We start from the raw sequence: 19,954 nt of genomic DNA, 5'->3' as shown, positions 1-19,954 counted from the left end.
TGAGGCATTATCAGCAAATTAAGCCTTCAGTGAACTACCTCGGTGATGACTTTGGTTTTTCCTTGAACAAATGAGATCATCAGAAATACCTGCCTGTGTAGAGTCAGGGAGCCTCCTCCACACAATACCTGGATTTTCACAGCAGTCTTTTGATGTAGATGAGTCATTTATTAAAAAAGAGAGTGAGAGGGGCTTCCCTGGTGGTTCAGTGGTTAAGACTCTGAGCTCCCAACGCATAGGGCCCCGGGTTCGATCCCTGGTCAGCGAACTAGATCCCACATGTCACAACTAAAGATCGTGCATGCCACAACTAAGACCCCGTGCAGCCAAAAATATATATAAATTAAAAAAAAGAAAAGAATGTGCGAGAGAGACACTAAGAGGTTTTCTCTTCCTGATAGCATGCAGAAATGGGCTTCTGACTCAGAGTTCGATGCCCTTCCCTCTGGGGAGGAGAAGAGCTACAGGATCTGAGGATTTAGGGCAGATAGCTGTATGATTGTCTCTGTTCTTTATTTTAAATGGGAGCAAAAATAATCATGTGGTAAAATAAGCCTAGAGGCCTAGAACTTTATAGAGAAGAATGTAAAACACTTTCCAACTTATTTCCCTCTTCAAAAAATACCAGTGTGTCTGATTTTTCAGGGTATCTGCTATTTAGGATTTGTTTCAACAAAATTCTGCCTAATGTGTCTAACCTATTTATTGGTTAATTTTATTAGAAACAATGTGTCTAATGTTCAGTTAGGCAAGCTTGATTTCAGATGAGTGCTTTCAGTTCTGCATATCCCCGAGAGTCTAGTATTTTCTAGTCTTGATGTTTATTTAGTGTTAATGCGGAAAACTCCTTTATGCTCTTCCTGAGTCTCCTTCCTCTCAACTCAGTACAAGGACGAAGTGATTTCTATTTGCCATGAGTTAGAATTTCTGCTTTCCTCAAAGTAAGGACCCACTTTAAATTTCAAAACTGTTCTTAGGTCAGTGTGATGGGCATGTACGCCAGGGTTGTTTGCTCATGCAAATCTCACAGGCTTATAATACCGCGGGTGTGTCACTTCCGCCCCAGATCTAGTAATCAGCTTTGCAGGTCTCTGCAGTTGATTTTCTCAAGGCACATAGAGCTGTTTGAATTTAGGGAGCATATTATTCAAAGAAACAGAAGCAGGAAGATGTGTGTGTGTATCTATATCTCTGTATCTGTATATTTATACCTATATCTATCTATGTCTACTTCTCTATCTTATCTATCTCTGTCATTCTACCATGTCTACCTATCTATTTACATTTTATTTTTAAAGGAAATGGTTCACACAGTTGTGGAGGCTTGTTGAGTCAGCATCTGATGGGGGAGGCTGGAGATTTAGGGGGTAGTTGCAATTCAAGTTCAAAGGCAGAATTCCTTCCTGCAGAGAGGAGAGTAATCTTTGTTTTATCACAACCTTCAAGTGATTAGGTAGGGCCCACCCACATTGAGCTTCCTTTGTGGCTCAGCTGATAAAGAATCCGCCTGCAATGTGGGAGGCCTGGGTTTGATCCCTGGGTTGGGAAGATCCCCTGGAGGAAGGAAAGGCTACCCACTCCAGTATTCTGGCTTGGAGAATTCCATGGACTGTATAGTCCGTGTGGTCGCAAAGAGTCAGACACGACTGAGTGACTTTCACTTCACCTGCATTATAGAGAGTAATCTGCTTTGCTCCCAGTGTGCTAATTTAAATATTAATCTCATACACAAAATACCTTCAGAGAAACATCCAGAATATTTGCCCAAATATCTGGGCACTGTGACTCAGCCAACTTGACACAAAGATGGACCATCATAGAGGATTTTACTAACACTAACCAAATTTGCAAGAGACTGCCATGTAAACCCAAATGTATGTAACCATTTGATGGGCCATAAACTTGACTAATCTGTCCAGCCTGTCCCATATAATGAAATATATAAAGGAAACTAGTGATCACACTAGAAGGTGACCGGGGAAGAGGGATCAGAGATCAGTGGGATCTGACATCAGTGGAACAGTCACTGTGTACCCAGTGCTGCTCTAAGTACATTACACTGTGCTCGTGCTCAATCACTAAGTCCTGTCTGACTCTTCAACTCCATAGACTGCAGCCTGACAGGCTCCTCTCTCCATAGGATTTCCCAGGCAAGAATACTGGAGTGGGTTGCCATTTCCCTCTCCAGAGGGCAAGGGAGATATTTCAGATATTTTAAACTGAAGAGGCTAGGCAGATACCCAACAGAGCCAGCAGATTAGTAATGGAAGGTAAGATCTCTAGCCATTTCAGTTCCAGTGAAATAATCTATGTAGATTTATTGCAGATAGAATTTAATGCATTGCCAAGGCTCAGCAAGTCCTCCTATCCCATTTTCTCCCATGGAAACCTCTTGACTCTTTTCTCAGTCCATTAGTGATGTCATCTGTGTTGCCTATGGACAGCTACACTTCTAAAATTAAAGACACATTCATTTTCTTAATTTGTTATTTAATATATAAAGCTGGACTGAGGGCATGGAAATTGAGGAGGCTGTTGAGCTTTGAGGAATCTCTGCCTAAATAGATTGTGTAAAGCCTTCAGTAAAGTTATATGTTTTCCTCTTGGCAGAAAGGAGAGAGCCCAGGGGAAGTGGTGGCTTCTGAGTGGTATCCCTTGTGATCAAAATAGCTCCTTGCTTCCTCATCAGTCCTTTTGGCCCCATTCCTTGGCTTGAAATTCTTTTAAGGTGGAGTAGCCTAAGTATCAAATCCAAGTTACATCAACTCACTGGGCAGTTCTGCTGTTGGCAGTCCATCCTATACATGTTCTTATACCGTTAAACAAAGATACGTGTTCTTTGCAGTAGTGTTTTGAAAAGTAAACATCTGAAATAAAAATATTTGATGGTTAAAAAATAGTGAGGTTTAAAAACAATAAAAAGAAAGCAGTGCTGTGATGAGCCAGACTGAAGCTTGAGGCAAAAAGAAAGGTCAGTTATACTGTTTGTATTGAAAAATGTTATTATTTGTTCACTGTGTATTTTTTTGATGTTGATTTTTAAAAAATGTTGCATTAAAATATTTATCTTGAGAAAAATAATGAGGATTTACAGATCCTGCCTTGGAAAGATAGTTATGATCTATTGCTAAGTGGGTATGTATAATGTGTAGAAAAATATCCCATTTGTATAAAAGTATATGTATGCTAATACATAACAATAAAATTTCTTCATAGAAAGGTCACCTATGAACTTTTTTTTTAGCCTTGGTGACCTCTGGGGAGTAGAAGTGGGTGGAAAAAAGGATACTTGCTCTCTTAATTTCATGATCTTTACTATCTGACAGCAGTACATACGTGTGTTTTCCTTCTGTGTACATCTACTTGGTATAAAATAATTATTTCACAGCACACTTTGTGGAGGCTATTTCCCTGGGTCTTTCTAATCTGTCTTGTTTTAGTGTGGGTATGTTGAAGAAAGGGTAAGGAGTGGGAAGGACAGAGGGAGGAAGGGAGAGACAAGAGAGATTAAGAGAGAAAATGAGAGATAGCTTAGGAGGAACCTGGAGCACGCTTTGAGGAGTCCTGCCAAAATGGACTGAATGGCAGAATGTGCATGAAGCAGTCAGTTGGTATTTATCTTTTTAACATTCTAAGATTCATCTGTTAAAGCAGGCTCTTTCTCTGGAGCTTACCTCCCCTCCAACCGCCTGTGAATTCACATGGTAATGAACAGAGCCGCGGTGGTCCGCTGCTTCCCCACCCCCACCTTCTCCACTGCCCCTCCCCCGCCGCTTCCTTTGATTGGTCTTGCTCGTCTTAGAGTAACTGAAAATGGCTCTTAATTGCACGGAGCCTGCCAGAGCCCTGGATACTGGTGCGCTGGGACTGCAGGGCGTGAATGTGCTCAGCTGGGGAATCGCGGAAGGCTTAAGGGGAGTCCTCTGTAAAAACAGCTTTCTGGTTTTGAGTGGATGTGGGGAGTGGGAGCTGGGGGGAGAGGGGGTGGATGGCAGCACCGGCCGGTTCTGTTGGGGGCTCAGATCTGTGACTTCTCAGTCCTAAAATCCCCAGAGTGTTCTGGAAGGAGATCATGTTTTTCTTGGTATGAAACCACCCTTCCATTTAGGTATTCAGTCCCTGGGTAACTTGTTATAGCATAGTTAGACCACGTGACCACGCTGTCTCCCCACCCTGGAGGGAGCTGTGCCCTTTGATGCGTTTGCAATACAAGAGGCAGGTCAGTTGGCTTATGAATGAATACAAACTGGGTCTCCGCTCTTGAAATAATCCTCCTGTTTAATTAGAAATGAGGTCAGGTAAAGTCACTCCCAAGCTTGTTTACCACATTGCTGTTGTCATTGTTGTTATTAAACAACTTGGAGCCTAGACCTAGAGATTATCATACTAAGTGAAGTAAGACAAACAGAGGAAGACCAATACCATACGATACTACTCACATGTGGAATCTAATTTTTTAAAAAAGATACAAATGAACTCATTTACAAAACAGAAGCAGATTTATAAATGCTGAAAAAAAACTTAACGGGTACCAAAGAGGAAATGTTGAGGGGTGTGTGGATAAATCAGGAGTTTGGGATGAACACACCAGCACTGATATATATATAAGGTAGATGGCCGAAGGGGCCCTACTGTATAGCACAGGGAATTCTACCCAGTATTATGTGATAACTATGTGAGAAAAGAATCTAAAAAATGATGACTATTTGTATATGTGTAACTGAATCACTTTACAGGACACCTGAAACTAACACAATGTTGTAAATCAATTATACTCCAATAACATTAAAATATTTTTTGAAAATTAAGTAAATGTGTGTGTGTGTTAGTTGCTCAATCATGTCTGCCTCTGTGTGACCCCATGGACTGTGGCCCACAGGGCTCTTCTGTCCATGGGATTCTCCAGGCAAGAGTACTGGAGTGGGTCAGTCAGTCAGTCAGTTCAGTCGCTCAGTCGTGTCTGACTCTTTGTGACCCCATGGACTGCAGCACACCAGGCCTCCCTGTCCATCAGCAACTCCCAGAGTTTAATCAAACTCATGTCCACTGAGTCGGTGATGCCATCCAACCATCTCATCCTCTGTCGGCCGCTTCTCCTCTCACCTTCAGTCTTTCCCAGCATCAGGGTCGCATCAGGTGGCCAAAGTATTGGAGTTTCAGCTTCAACATCAGTCCTTCCAATGAACACCCAGGATTGATCTCCTTTAGGATGGACTGGTTGGATCTCCTTGCAGTTCAAGGGACTCTCAAGAGTCTTCTGCAACACCACAGTTCAAAAGCAACAATTCTTTGGCACTCAGCTTTCTTTATAGTCCAACTCTCACATCCATACATGACTACTAGAAAAACCATAGCCTTGACTAGATGGACCTTTGTTGGCAAAGTAATGTCTCTGCATTTTAGTATGCTATTTCTCACTTCCACTGTATAATCGTTAGAGATTTGATTTAAGTCATAACTGGAGTGGGTACGTAAGCACAAAGATTTTAAAAAAATCCACTGAAACTGGCTCCAAGTTATTATTATTATTTTTAAGTAAGCATAGACAAAGCCTTAAAAAAGTAAATAACTTGGAACTAGTTTCAGTGGACCTGAGTCAAGTTTACCTGGTTCCTTCTCCAATGGATGTGGTTTGTTGTAGGAGGCCACACGCAGTGGGCAGTGTGTGTTTGGGCCCCACGTCTTCTGTCCTAGCTGTGGATCCAAGAACCAGAAGATCCTGTGCTCCTGCCGCTTCCCTAGGCCCAGATGCTGGGCAGTCATCAGGGAGGGGCCAGGCAGGAGGAAGGCCTCACAGACCCACCAGGATACTTTGTGTTTCATTGTGCAGTTGAACGCACCTCAGTCTCTCGGAGTTTACTTTTTACTCTTACTTGTTTTTGCCAGCCTTGGCGAGTTTACCAGGAAGTTTTGAAACCATGTACAAATGGTCGAAATAAAATGTCCCTGCAGTTGAGTTTGTTGTTAAACACAGGACATGCTTCCAGGACACGAGCTTTTATATGTTGACTCTTTGCCAGCAGTCACTTAAAGCTTGGTGGACTCTGAGGAGAGCTATGGATGGGAGTGTCAACAGCTTGTAAGAAGAGAGAGACCCTCAGACCAAGGACTGGTCAGGGTGTCTGCTGTTCCAGCCCAGCCTTGGCAATGTGCGAAAATAAGTTTTAAAATGCCCTCTTGTCATCTTACACTGCATAGACTATCATCTGTCTAAAGTCAGTGCGGTTTCTGTATTTTTTCCTTCTGGGAAATGACTGTAGGCCATGCTCTTCAGCCATCATCCATTTACCTCTAGGCAGAAGTCTGGAGGGAATGGTGATGGGGTGTGAGAAAAAGGGTGATGTGCAAACAGGAGACTGCTTGAAGTAAGACTGAGCTACCCAGGGATGTATTTGTCACCCCCAAGATGGGCAACCTTCGAGTGCAGAACTATTCTCTCTCCTTTCTGGGGCCCCATTGACTTCTCGAGCCCCCCACCACCACCCCGCCACCAAGATTCTTCTCATGGTACCCTCTGGCTGTGCCCCTGTTGTTGGCTCCTCATCAAGCCTGGTCCCCCTACCCCCAGTTATCCCATAGCTAACGTTTTTTTTCCTCCCATCTTTCCACCCAGTTCAACATCCTTTTACTCTCTGTAGGCTCAACTCAACTGGAAATTAAAAAGAAACAGGTATTAGGTCAAAGCTAGAGGAATTCAGTGAAGAGTATGAATGACTTGAAGGAGGGTTTGTGTGACCCCAAACTCATCATCACTGGTGAAATGTGAGGAAGAGTAGAGGTTTTCTGAGCAGAGAGGTCCCTCGGTGTAGTGGTTTCTTGCTGGGTGTCCAGATGTGTTCATGCCTGATGTCACTGTGATTTTTGGTCCTGGCCTGGGGTTCGAGCAACCTCATCACCTTGGAAACACTGCCAGAAGCATGCCATGTGAGATTCCTGGGGTAGGGTAGAATCCTGTCTGAGGGCCCTGAGGTTGGAGGTCAGGGCACTGGATGAGCCAGTCTGCTTCTTATTGCGAAGGATTTTGTGGGGCTCAAGGGCTGAATTGTTGAAAGGGGTGGACTTTGACATGGACTGGCAGTCAGCATCAAGCACAGCAAGCACCAGCCTTGAGCTGCACAAGAATGTGGACAATGAGCTGGGGGTGCCTGGATATGCTAACCATCTGACTGAGGTCAGGTTAAGGCGGGGACATTTGAATGCCATCTCCCTTTGAGCTGGCAGATCCTCTGCTGATGTGAAAACACTGGCTGCCATTCACACCACTCACTGCCTGTTCTTCTGCCCTAGTTTGGAAAGGTCTTTTCTTCCTCTCTTGTTTCTCCTGCTCCTGGCTCTTCTTCCAACCATGGAAAGCAGAGGGCAGGGCTTTGTAACATGTCCCAGTAGGGAAACAAGCAGAACCTGATTTTTTTGGTCCATCCTTCTCTGCATTTTGCTTGCTCATATTTTCACCCCTGTCTGTGCTTGTATTTAAAGTGAACGTCTCGGCGGATGTAGGGTAAGATTTAGTCACTGAGAGGAACTGGCTCAAGCCCACATGTATCTAGGTTTTTCATTGCTGAATGTTTTTGAACTCTCAGCATTTTCATTGATGCTTCAGTTCTCACCTTCGTATTTTGATCCATGACATGCTATTTATCTTTTATCTGCTTTAAAGTGACATTGGGGGGATAGAAAGCATTTGGGCTTCCCTGGTGGCTCAGACAGTAAAGAATCTGCCTATAATGCAGGAGACCCAGGTTCGATCCCTGGTTGGGGAAGATTCCCTGGAGAAGGGAATGGCAACCCACTCCAGTATTCTTGCCTGGAGAATTCGACAGACAGAGAAGCCTGGCAGACTACAGTTCATGGGGTCGCTATGAGTCAGACATGACTGAATGACTAACGCTTTGAACATAAAGCACTAGAAGGTACACGCTGAAGTGTTTCAGAGGGATGATTCTCTATTGGGTGGAGAGTAGTTGGCACTATTGCTTCTTCTTTTTTTTCATTGCGGTGGCCTATTTTCTTCCTTCCTTCCTTTCTTTTGTTAAAGTGTTTATTTATTTGACTGCACCTGGTCTTTGTTGCCTCACGCACGACCTTTGATCTTTGTTGAGGCACATGACATCTTTAATTGTGGCATGTGAACCCTCAGTTGTGGTATGTGGGATCTAGTCCCCTGACCAGGGATTGAACTCAGGCCTCTGGAATTGGGAGTGTGGAATCTTAGCCACTGGATCACCAGGGAAGTCTGGCACTATCTATCACCTTTTTAACCTATCGTGGCAACGTACAGTGTGCTTCTGGCACATGTTGCCTTCCTTGCAAGCTCATCAGTCATATTGGATTAGGGCTCACTTTAATGACTTCATTTTAACTTGATCACTTTTGTAAAGACACTGATTCCCAATAAAGTCACATTCTGAGGCATTGGAGGTTAGGACTTTGCATACAAATTTTGAGGGGACACAGTTCAACCCATAATGGGGACCACAAATAGTAACTTTGTTTGGTCATCAGATGTAGACCCTGTGGCTATAGCAGTGTTTAAAGAGTCTGCCCTCAGGGAGCTTACATTCTATTAAAAGGACACTGACAACAAATAAAGTAGGTTTTGCTTTCTCCTTAGAAGGAGAGCTATGACAGACCTAGATAGTGTATTAAAAAGCAGAGACATCATTTTGCCGACAAAGGTCCATATAGTCAAAGCTGTGGTCTTTCCATTAGTCATGTATGGATGTGAGAGTTGGACCATAAAGAAAGCTGAATGCCAAATAATTGATGCTTTTGAATTGTGGTGTTGGAGAAGATTCTTGAGAGTCTCTTGGAAAGCAAGATCAAACCAGTCAATCCTAAAGATTAAAATCAACCCTGAATATTCATTGGAAGGACTGATGCTGAAGCTGAAACTCCAGTATTTTGGCCACCTGATGCAAAGAGCTGACTTATTAGAAAAGACCCTGATGCAGGGAGAGATTGAAGGCAGGAGGAGAAGGGAGCAACAGAATGAGATGGTTGGAGGGCATCACCGACTTATTAGACATGAGTTTGAGCAAACTCCAGGAGATAGTGAAGGACAGGGAAGCCTGGCGTGCAGCAGTCCATGGGGTCACAAAGAGTTGGACAGAACTTAGTGACTGAGCAACAACAATACAAGGTTATGTAGCGGTGGAAAAATTTTCCCTTCTTCCCTTCTTTGGCTGGACTGATAATTAAATTGATATAAGACAGATTAACAGGAGAAAAATAAACTTAATTATGTATATATGAGATTCCCATAAAGATATGAAGACTCAAAGGGCAACCACATAACTGAAGTTTATGTAACATCCTGAGTGAAGAAAAGGGGTGTAGGAGTCTGGGGGTTCAAAGTTGGAGGAAAGCCATTCATGGGAAGGCAGAGGAGAAGTTTGAAAAACAAGTTTCATTGTTAGGCAGATAAGTTTCCTAGATAAAAATAATTATGGGTACAGGCCCTCCTCTCCAATATAAATTTAGGTGATTGAAGGGAAATAAAAAAACTTTTCTTAAATCTGATGGGTTTTGATTGACTTTAACCGCAAATATTGGGTTGGGCAAAACGTTCATTCAAGTTTTCCTGTAACATCTTATGGAAAAACCCGAATGAACTTCTTGGCCAACCCAATAATCCTTATGCCAAAGAGATATGTTTTAGGGTAACAAAACCTTCTCCCCTTTCAGTTGTGATAAGCATTTGGAAGAAAAATAAGATAATATGAGGGAACAGAAAGTGGCTTTGGGCTCAGTGCAGAGAGCCGAAGGGGCTGGGAACTGAGCCTTGTAAATGGCATTCCAAGCAGAGGGAATAGCACGTGCAGAGGCTCAGAGGCAGGGATGAGCGCTGTGTGTGCCGGGGACAGCAAGGAGGCCAGTGTGGCTGCAGCAGAGGGAGCCAGGGGAGGATCTGTGCTGCATGACCCTGAGCAGACTGGTAAGGACCAGACCCCTCAGGCCTGGTCGGCACAGTGAGGGTTTTGAATTCTAGAAGGGGTAGGGAGTGCTTTTGAATTAATTAAATAGGAAATGCTAATTGGTTCTTTTGCAAGATCTGTTCTTCTCTGGCCCCAGTTACTTCTAATCTGGGCAGCTTGCATTCCCTGGGAGTCCTGAGCAGGCCTGGCCTTCCACCATGCCTCTCCTCTCCATTGCGAGATACGAGAATCTCCAAGGGAATCCTCATCTCTGCACACACCCTGAGCAGAGGCACACTGTCTGCCCTTTGTCTGGACTGTCTTGTCAGGGTGTTTTACAGTGAACAGCTTTGGGAGGTGGAGCCAGGTCTCCTTCTGGAGCAAAGGGCGGTTGGGTCTATCCCATTATAAAAGGTCAGGTTCCCTGAGTTTAGGGTTCCTTTCCTGTAATGTAGCCTACTGCACATGTAGGCATCATTTAGCTCTCTTCTCATCACTGGGTGGGATTTGGCATGAAGAATGCTGATCTGCTCCTGCTGGATTCTTTGTCTCTGACCCTGGAATCTTGTGTCTTTTGCCAGCACTCGTGAAACTGTGGCAGGAGACCATATTAGTTTCTAGGCTTGTGAGTCAAATTTCAGATGCTTCACAGTTCTCAACACCCTTAAAATAGTTCTCACATTGGCATCATGACTGAGAGCTTGAGCATGGGTCAATGCTTTGCTGTATGTGTGTGGTTTTGAAACTTTTTTTCTGTTATTTTTGGAGCTCTTCACACTTCCCTCTTCCATGAAATCTACCAGAAAACAGATATAATTGAAACTGCCCTGGTCTTAGGAAAGGCAAGAACCTAAAGGGCGAAGTGAGGACATGATCTCAGAAGTTTCTGTGCTTGAAGGCCTGTGAACCATGAAGCACTGATGCGGCTTTTAACGCAAGATATGTTAAGTGCTGTCATCCTGGGTGTCTGCATTTTAAGGATCCAGACCTCCTTTGAGTGAGATGTGTGCACTGTGGGAATGGGGGTGGGAGTGTTTCTGAGAGTCAGTCAGGTGGACTGGGCTCCCCCATGCCACATGTCTCTCCACAGTCTAGACAAGCTGTGGTCCACGGGCCAAATTCCAGTTTTATTGGAACACAGACACTCCCACTTGTTTATATGTGTTTTCTGGATGCTTTGGTGCTTCAGTGACAAAGACGAGTAATTGTGATGGAGACCCTTGTGTTTTGTCAGTTCAGTTCAGTCGCTCAGTTGTGTCTGACTTTTCCAATGAGTCAGCTCTTCCCATCAGGTGGCCAAAGTATTGGCGTTTCAGCTTCAGCATCAGTCCTTCCAATGAATATTCAGGACTGATTTCCTTTAGGACCGACTGGTTTGATCTCCTTGCAGTCCAAGGGACTCTCAAGAGCCTTTTCCAACACCACAGTTCAAAAGCATCAATTCTTTGGCACTCAGCTTTCTCTGTGGTCCAACTCTGACATCCATACATGACTACTGGAAAAACCATTAAATATGTCTTGTAAACATATGAAATATGTTTTGTAAAGTATGTGTTGTGAAATATGAAAAGCCGTTAAATGTGTCTTGTAAACCCTAAAATATTAGTATCTGGCTTGACACCATCCAAGCTTTGCTTGTGGTTTGGTGCTCAGTAGAAGCTCCGATACTTTGGCCACCTGATGCAAAGAGCCAACTCATTGGAAAAGACCCTGATGCTGGAAAAGATTGAAGGCCAAAGGAGAAGAGGGTGAAAGAGGATAAGATGGTTAGATAGCATCACTGACTCAATGGACTTGAATTTGAGCAAACTCTGGGAAATAGTGAAGGACAGGACAGGGAAGCCTGGCATGCTACGTGTCACAGAGTAGGAAACAACTTAGCAACCAAACAATGACAACATACTTGGCTCAAATGCTTGTGTGGCAGGTTATATTTTCAGACAACAAGGACACATAACTAACCCCCCTTGAGGAGGGCTCCACACATCCACTGCTTGATGATACTTTGGAAGAAGACATCCTCTTTGGAACCTGAGAGACCCTTTCAGCCTTTTCTTTTATGGGTGCAAAATAGCTTTCAATTCCTGATGCTTTTTTCTTTTGAAAAATGCCTATACAGTTATGTATCATGTTAGATTAGTCAACATTTTAAAAAACACCCTAGCATTTCTAAACATGTTCATTTTACCATGGATGGGTGCCACTGTTTTAACATTCTGAGAATTTTAAATACAGAGGGATTGTTTTAGGGGCTTTGTTTGAATTAATTAAAGCCTGCCATATTGATAAGGAAACAAGCAGGTGACTGACAAGGCAGAGGTCTGGAAAACTGGAAATGGCTGCCGAATTTAGGATTCATGAAGGCAGCTTCCTAATTGGCTTGGCAAAGGGTCATCCATGTGTCTATGACAGCCAGTGAAGACTGGAGTAATTATAAACTATGTGTTAACCAGTGAGTTTCCAGGCAATTACAGGACTGCTTCCACTTAAGCCATTATTTTGCCTTGAGGCGGAGGCATTATATCATGCTTGGGGCTTTGTCAGAGTCACCTCCAAACACTTGAGTGGGGGGAGCGGCATCTTCGGATTCTGCTGAAGATGGTAGAGGAGTAAAACATGGACAGCAGGCAAGATACTGGAATTGTAAGGAAAAATGTTTTACAAGGCTTGACTCTAAATAATAACTTCCAGTTGTTATAGGAACCCTGTCATCGCTGACAGGTGACAGGGCAAGCATTTTGTGCCTCTTTTGAAAGGGTCTTTGTGACTCCGCGGTGTGTCCTTGGGGGTATAATATGCTGGAGATGTTCTTCAAGTGATTGGGCAGTGGTTCAGTTTACAGGTCCATGTCTTCAAAAGGACATAGATCACTTAGAGCAGGTCTAGAGTAGAAAAATTAGAGAGTAGGAATCAAGTGAGGGGAGAGGTGGGGTGAACGCAGATTGTTAAATCAGATTCACACGAATCATAGACTTTACACAGTGTCAAACTTTCCCCGAGAGTTCAGTTGGTAAAGAATCTGCCTGTGATGCATGAGACCCAGGTTCGATCTCTGGGTCAGGAAGATTCCCTGGAGAAGGGAATGGCTACCCACTCCAGTATTCTTGCCTGGGAAATCCCATGGACAGAGGAGCCTGGCAGGCTACAGTTCTTGGGGTTGCAAAGGATCGGACATGACTTAGCGACTAAACCACCACCTCCTCCAGGCTTTACTAGCACTTTCAATGACACAGACAATTGAGAGGCTCAGGAGAAGCAGAGAGAAGTCTGAGACACTGAGAATGTCTCCCTAGGGCCCCCTGCACCCCACAGCATGCATCCCTGACTCAGAATACTAGGCGATGCACAGTGAGGTTCACGGGGTTACTTCACACAGTGCAAAGCATTTAAATTATGAAAGAGCTCTGTTGTATACCCCCTCATTATTCTGTAGAATATGTGGCATTCTCCAGGGGCCATACCCCAAAGATACTTGATCTTGAGTCCAAGTCATCCCATGGCAGAGACATCTTGCTAAGGGTATTCTGTAGTTGAACTTTCTTCCTCTCAATTATTGTTAGTGTAGTTACCTGGAGGTTCACTTGGTAAGGAAATCAGATAGATTTACCTGCCTTCTTGGGCTTCCCAGGTGGCACTACTGGTAAAGAACCCACCTTCCAATGCGGCGAGTTCAGTCCCTGGGTCGGGAAGATCCCCTGGATAAAGACATGGCAACCTACTCCAGTATCCTTGCCTGAAGAATCCCATGGATAGGGGAGCCTGGCACACTACAGTCCATAATGTCAATTCAGTCGTGTCTGACTCTTTGTGACCCCATGGACTGTGGCCCACCAGGCTCCTCTGTCCATGGGATTCTCCAGGCAAGAATACTGGAGTGAGTAGCCATTCCTTTCTCCAGGGGATCTTCCCAACCCTGGGTTCGAACCCGTGTCACGAACCTGTGACTCATGAACTGCAGGCAGAATCTTTAATACTGAGCTCCTGTGGAAGCCCATAGGGTTGAGCAGAGTCAGAAATGACTGAAGCAGCTTAGCATGCATGCATGCACCTGCCTTCTTTCCTTTTTTGGGGAGGCTCACCCATCCCTACCCTCAACACACACACACACACACGCACACGCACACTCACACAGAGGCAGTAAATGGACCACGGGCCAGCTGTTTAACTACTGAAGGTGTAAAGAACTGAAATTATTCAGGGTCAGGCAGAAATAAAAGCAATTTGGCAGCTTTCAAATAAAGGAAGGACAATTATAATTTGGGTTCCTGGTAGTAAAGTATGGAAAAAGAGTAATTACAGAAAGGGTTGTCACTAAAACGAGAAGTATTTTTGTTAAAAAAAATAGGGAACTTTCAGATTTGGGGGGTTGTTAGTTTTTCAAAGCAAATGACAACTTCCTCCTTTCTCTCCTTCCTTCCCCTGCTGTCTCTCTGCCTGGCTCTACTGAGTTGTACCAGCCGCTCACTTCGGGTATCATCTTGTCCTTGCTCTTTCCCCCTTTTCCTCCTCCTCTTTGAAGTTGGCAGAGATCCTGAATTCAGAGTAAATGCCCACAGAAGCAACAGTGTTTTCACCTAAATATTGTAACATGCACAGGAACTTGCAGACTTATTGACAGGCTTTTCAATTCAGCAGAATTCGTTGAAATCAGGTGACTTAAGGTCTGTGCATTGCAATACAGAACATGGTAAATACTTTTTAAAATAAATTAGACTTACAGTGATACCCATAGCTAGATTTTTCTATTTTTGTAGCAATTAGATACTTGGTTAGGTTAATAAAGGAAATCATTAAAAATAATAAAAATCAATAAAAATAATCCTTGAGGATTTTAAAGTTTCTATTCTGAATATAAAAGCAGTACATGATCATTATGGAAAATTTGGAACATGTAGGGAAAAAAATCATATATACATAATCTTATGCTTAGATTAAACACTATTATACTACTTTATTGCATTTTTCTTTTGCTTTGAGACAAAATATATATATATATATATATATATAGACATGTGCAGACATGTATATATTTATTCTCCTCTTTCCATGGAATTCTCCAGGCAAGAATATTTGCCATTCCTGTCTCCAGAGGAAGAATATATATATATATATATATATATATATATATATATATGTAATGTATATACACTATACATAGTATTACGTATATACATAATAATACATATATACACAATATTATGTATAGTGTACATATTATGTATATAGACTGTATATACATATTTTATGTATATATGTATTATCTATATGCACTATTATATATTATGTGTGTATATGTATATAATGTATATATACTAATATTAATATATACACTATTGTTTCAAAAATATGTTATGATAAATATATATAGTCTGCTTTAACACTAATCACTAATGTATCATTTAAGTCATTTTTCATCCCTCACCTTTTAATTAGTGCTTTAAAGCACATTATTTGCATTGACCTTTTTTGCATTTGAGATTATTTCCTTAGGCTAGATTCTTCAAACTGGAATTCATAGATTAAAGATTTTATCCATTTTTATATACTCTGACATATACTGCCAAATAGTTTTCACTATCTGTGAAAAAAAATAAAGTAACACCAATTTCATAACTCAATCTCAATACAAAAGAGCTCCTTTCACCACACCCTTCCCAGCACTGGATGTTTTCATTTTCTTTTATTTTTAATAGATAATTTGGCTAAATGTAAGGGTTAGTAAGGGTTGGTTAGTTGATCAGTCGTGTCCGACTCTTTGCAATCCCATGGACTGTAGCCCGCCAGGCTCCTCTGTCTGTGGAATTCTCCAGGCAAGAATACTGGGGTGGGTTGCCATCCCCTTCTGCAGGGAATCTTCCCAACCCAGAGCTCAAACCCGGATCTCTTGCATTGCAGGCAGATTCTTTACCATCTGAGCCACCAGGGAAGCTCTTATAGAATTTGGCTAGACAACAACAAGACAAAATTTATTGTTTCATTGAGAATTCTTGAAGGGTATGATACTTATTTCCTAATTGATCCTTTCATGAATTATCTATCCATGGCTTCTGTTCTTTCTATATTCATCCCTTGCTATACTTGTATCAGTGGAGAAGGAAATGGCAACCCACTCCAGTATTCCTGCCTGGGAAGTCCCATGAACAGAGGAGCCTGGTGGGCTACAGTCCATGGGGTCGCAAAGAGTCAGACATGACTGAGTGACTAAACACCATACTTGCATCAAATGCTTTTTCCACTGTGTTACTTGCCTTTCTAATATTATTATTTTTTTCTCCGTGAATAAAAGTTTCAGGTTTTTATTTAGTCAAATTACTTATTTTTCTGTTGCCTCGGAGGTCTTTCAAAGTAGTATGACATTTGTCTAGGTATAGGTATCAGTTAAATGAGATTATGGTACAAAAGCATTTTTAGACAGTGAAAGACACACCACCAATGATAGGGGCAGTGACTTCTCCCCGGACTGTCACCTGGAAAGAACCCGCATTTCTTATGGACCCACATAGGAACGTTTTCTGGTAAGGTCTGGATAAAGAGGTGTCCTTTCGCAAACTGCCACTCTTCAGCATGTATTTACATTACGGCATCTTTCCATTTGGATGAGCCTAACTACAGGTGCTGACTCGCCAGGCGTGGCCGGCAGCTGCCATATTGCACAGCCCAGGGCTAGAGGCTGAGGGTGAGGGGCTAACCTTTGTGATGCCCTCTAGACTTTGCAGGCAGACAATCCATGGTTACATCCAGACTTGCCTCGGTACTTTGAAGATGCTCCCTTCCGCGATGGTACACACTTCAAGTAATTGGCTGTTTCTGTCTTGCCAGAAATTCAAGCCCCCCTTTCCACTCCATGCACAGGAATTGACTTATTATCCTTTGCCTTTAGTGACAACAACTAATTGTTTCTTTCTTGCCGTGGCCTGAGCAGCAGAACCGAGAATGGGTTCCAGTGAGTTGATTAGGAGTTACAGTGTCACAGGAAAACACGGAGGCCCAGTTCTTTCCACTGGCCGTGTTGGCCAGATCGCTTCCTGAGTGGGGCCCTTCTCCCATCGCTAAAACTGTGTGTGGGCTGGAACCCCCCAAATTCGACGAGACTGACTTGAAATCTCTTTGCTTAACAGCCCCATCCGTGGCTTTGCTGGCATCCATCCACAGCCGGAGCTGCAAGCTATCCCTCGGCTTAATCTGGTTAAAACCAGATAAAGAATTAGGTCAGTGGCCACTGGCTGCAAGGCAGTCTGTTTCCAGAACTCCAGTGGAACTGCGGACCATAAATAAGCAGGGAGAGTTGGAAAAGCATTACTTGGTAATTGCATTTGACTTGTTCTGGGTCAGACTTCTAGCCCTGGTTCTAGATCTTAACACAAGAGCTCGCAGAGGGCAGTGGATCTACATTAGCAACCAGGGGTGGTGGTTGTTCAGTAGCTCAGTTGTGTCTGACTCTTTGCGACTCCATGGACTGCAGTACACCAGGCTCCCCTGTCTTTCACCATCTCCTGGAGTTTGCTCAGACTCATGTCCATTGAGTCGGTGATGCCATCCAACCATCTCAGGATGTACTTTTCCGTGGTGCCTCAGGCAGGAACTCCAGGATGCTATTTGGGGTTTGAGGCTCTGCCTGGTAGGTCAGGTCAAACTGCCCAAACTGCCAGACCTCGGGCAAGTTTCACTTTATTATCTTTTAAGTATCAGAGCAGAGGTCCCCAACCTTTTTGGCACCAGGGATCAATTTCGTGGGAGACAATTTTTCCAAAGACCAGGCATGGGGGGGATGGTTTGAGGATGATTCAAGTGCATTACATTTATTGTGCACTCTATTTCTAATCTAATGTCATCTCTGATCTGACAGGAGGTACTGGTTTGTGGCCTGGAGGTTGGGGGACTCCTGTTAATTAGAGCATCTGGGGTGGGGATCTCCGAGCCTAGTGATCACTGCAGCAGGCTCACCCAGCTAAGGCCCACCTTTCTCCGGGATTCAGAGAAAAGGCAAGTAGATGGCTCTGGAAGGTCAGTAGGAAGGAGTTGTTGTTCAGTTGCTCAGTTGTGTCTGACTCTTTGTGACCCCATGGACTGCAGCATGCTAGGCTCCCCTGACCTCCTTCACTATCTCCCAGAGTTTGCTCAGAGATGCAAACCTATAAGTCACAGGCTTGTTCCTTTTTTTTTTTTTTTAAATATGAGCTTTATTTTTTTAAAAGATTATTTTTATGTGGACCATTTTAAAAGTTTAAATTTTATTGAATTTGTTACAGTATTGCTTCTGTTCAATTTTTTGTTTGTTTGTTTTGACCACAAGGCCTGTGGGGTCTTAGCTCCCTGACCAGGAATTGAATCTGCATACCCTGCATTGTTCTTATCCCACTGGATTGGTGGGTCTGAGGAGACTGGGGGAGAGAGAACCTCATCAGAGTTTGACCTTCTCAACTGAAAAGGTTCATTTCCATAGGCCTTAGTTACTGACTGAAGGTCTTGCGTAGAGCAGGTGTTCCAGAGTAGCGAGATGTCTGGGCTGAAGCAGTAATGAAACTGCACACTTCAGATTGGGACCCAAACCCAGGCTCACCTCAGCTGGGACTTGAGCCCACTCTTCTAACTTCTTTCCTTTGGAAGGCACTGGAATTCAGCCACACATGAGATGGGAACCCACAATCTCTGGCTTAGGAGGGGACTCGAACCCACAGTCGCCCAGCTGAAACAGTCTGGGACTTCCCTGGTGGTCCAGGGTTAAGTCTCCATGCTCCCAATGCAGGGGACCTGGGTTCGATCCCTGGTCAGGGAGCTAGATTCGGCAACTAAGAGTTGGCTAAAGATCCTGCAGGGTGCAAGCTAAGACCCAATGCAGCCAAATAAATATTAAAAAAAAAAAAAAAAAAGGAAACTGCACGTCTGATCACAGGACTTAATGAAGCAGGTTCTCTGTGTCTCAGCACAGAAGGAATTCAGCAAGAGGCCAAGTGATAGGCAAGAATTAGATTAATGATACAGGTTGCTTATGAAAGACACAAATGGGCAAGCAAGAGGGCTCTGCCCTGAGAGCTAAGTGGGAAAGCAGGTTCATTCAGGGAGAGACGCACTCCACAGACAGAGTTTGGGCCATCTCAGAAGGCAAGAGGCCATGAGATGTGGGGTTGGTTAGTTTTTATGGGTTGGGTAATTTCATAGGCTAATGAGTAGGGGGATTATTCCAACTATTTTGGGGCAGGGGCAGAGATTTCCAGGAATTGGGCCACTGCCCACTTTTATGGTTGGCTTTGGAACTGTCACGGTGCTGGTGGGTGTATCATTTAGCCTATGCTAATGTATTATAATGAGCATCTAATGAGGCTCAAGGTCTATTGGAAGTTGAATCTTTTGCCATCTTGGGCCTAGTAGGTTCTAACCAGTTCATGTTGCATCCTCAACAACTATGTCATTCTTTTTTTAAAAAAATAATTTTATTTATTTATTTATTTTGGCTGTTGTGGGTCTTCTTCACTGCAAGGGCTTTTCTCTAGTTGCCGTGAGGGGAAAGCTAGCTACTTTTCATTGAGGTATGTGGGCTTCTCATTGCAGTGGCTTCTCTTGTTGTGGAGCACAGGCTCTAGGGCGTGCCAGCTTCAATAGTTGCAGCACATGGACTTCATAATTGCAATTCCTGGGCTCTTAGAGTGCAGGCTCAATAGATGTGGCACACGGCTTAGTTGTTTTGAGGAATGTGGGATCTTCCCAGAACAGAAATCGAACCTGCGTCTCCTGCATTGGCAGGTAGATTCTTTACCACTGAGCCACCAGGGAAGCCCCGCTATGTCATTCATTTAACATTTGTGCCCTGCCCCCTTCCCTCCTGCCTCAATCAGGCCAAGCCTTGTTGGGAGCTATTGGAGGGCCCTCCAAATTCTGGAGCCTCCAAGCACTGAGCGCCAGGTCCCCAGGCACTGGATCCTCCTTGGCCTCCACGCCCTACCACCATGATCTGCAGTGTTCATCTGGTCTGCGGTTTCTCCTCTAACACACCGACTTTCTCATCTGATCTGTGCCACTTGGGCCGAGGTGGAAGCAGAAGG

At 43.7% G+C, this 19,954-nt stretch overlaps 1 protein-coding gene and 1 long non-coding RNA gene across 2 annotated transcripts in view; one reads left to right on the top strand and one right to left on the bottom strand.

Annotated features, from left to right (window-relative positions):
- The window catches only part of MREG (melanoregulin), a 69,266-nt gene that overhangs the window by 31,237 nt on the left and 18,075 nt on the right, over positions 1-19,954 (top strand). The gene's annotated exons all lie outside the window — the stretch shown is intronic.
- LOC145541537 (uncharacterized) lies at positions 2,474-3,755 on the bottom strand. Its single transcript, XR_014079093.1, has 2 exons — positions 3,675-3,755; positions 2,474-2,867 (listed from the first exon to the last, which is right to left on the bottom strand). It is a non-coding gene; the product is annotated as an uncharacterized LOC145541537 (long non-coding RNA).

The sequence above is a fragment of the Giraffa tippelskirchi genome, chromosome 3 (assembly GCF_054371585.1).
Source record: "Giraffa tippelskirchi isolate mGirTip1 chromosome 3, T2T-mGirTip1v1.2.pri, whole genome shotgun sequence".
Taxonomy (NCBI): domain Eukaryota; kingdom Metazoa; phylum Chordata; class Mammalia; order Artiodactyla; family Giraffidae; genus Giraffa; species Giraffa tippelskirchi.
The sequence above is the reverse complement of the archived record's forward strand: the minus strand, read 5'-3'. Positions and strand labels throughout refer to the sequence as shown.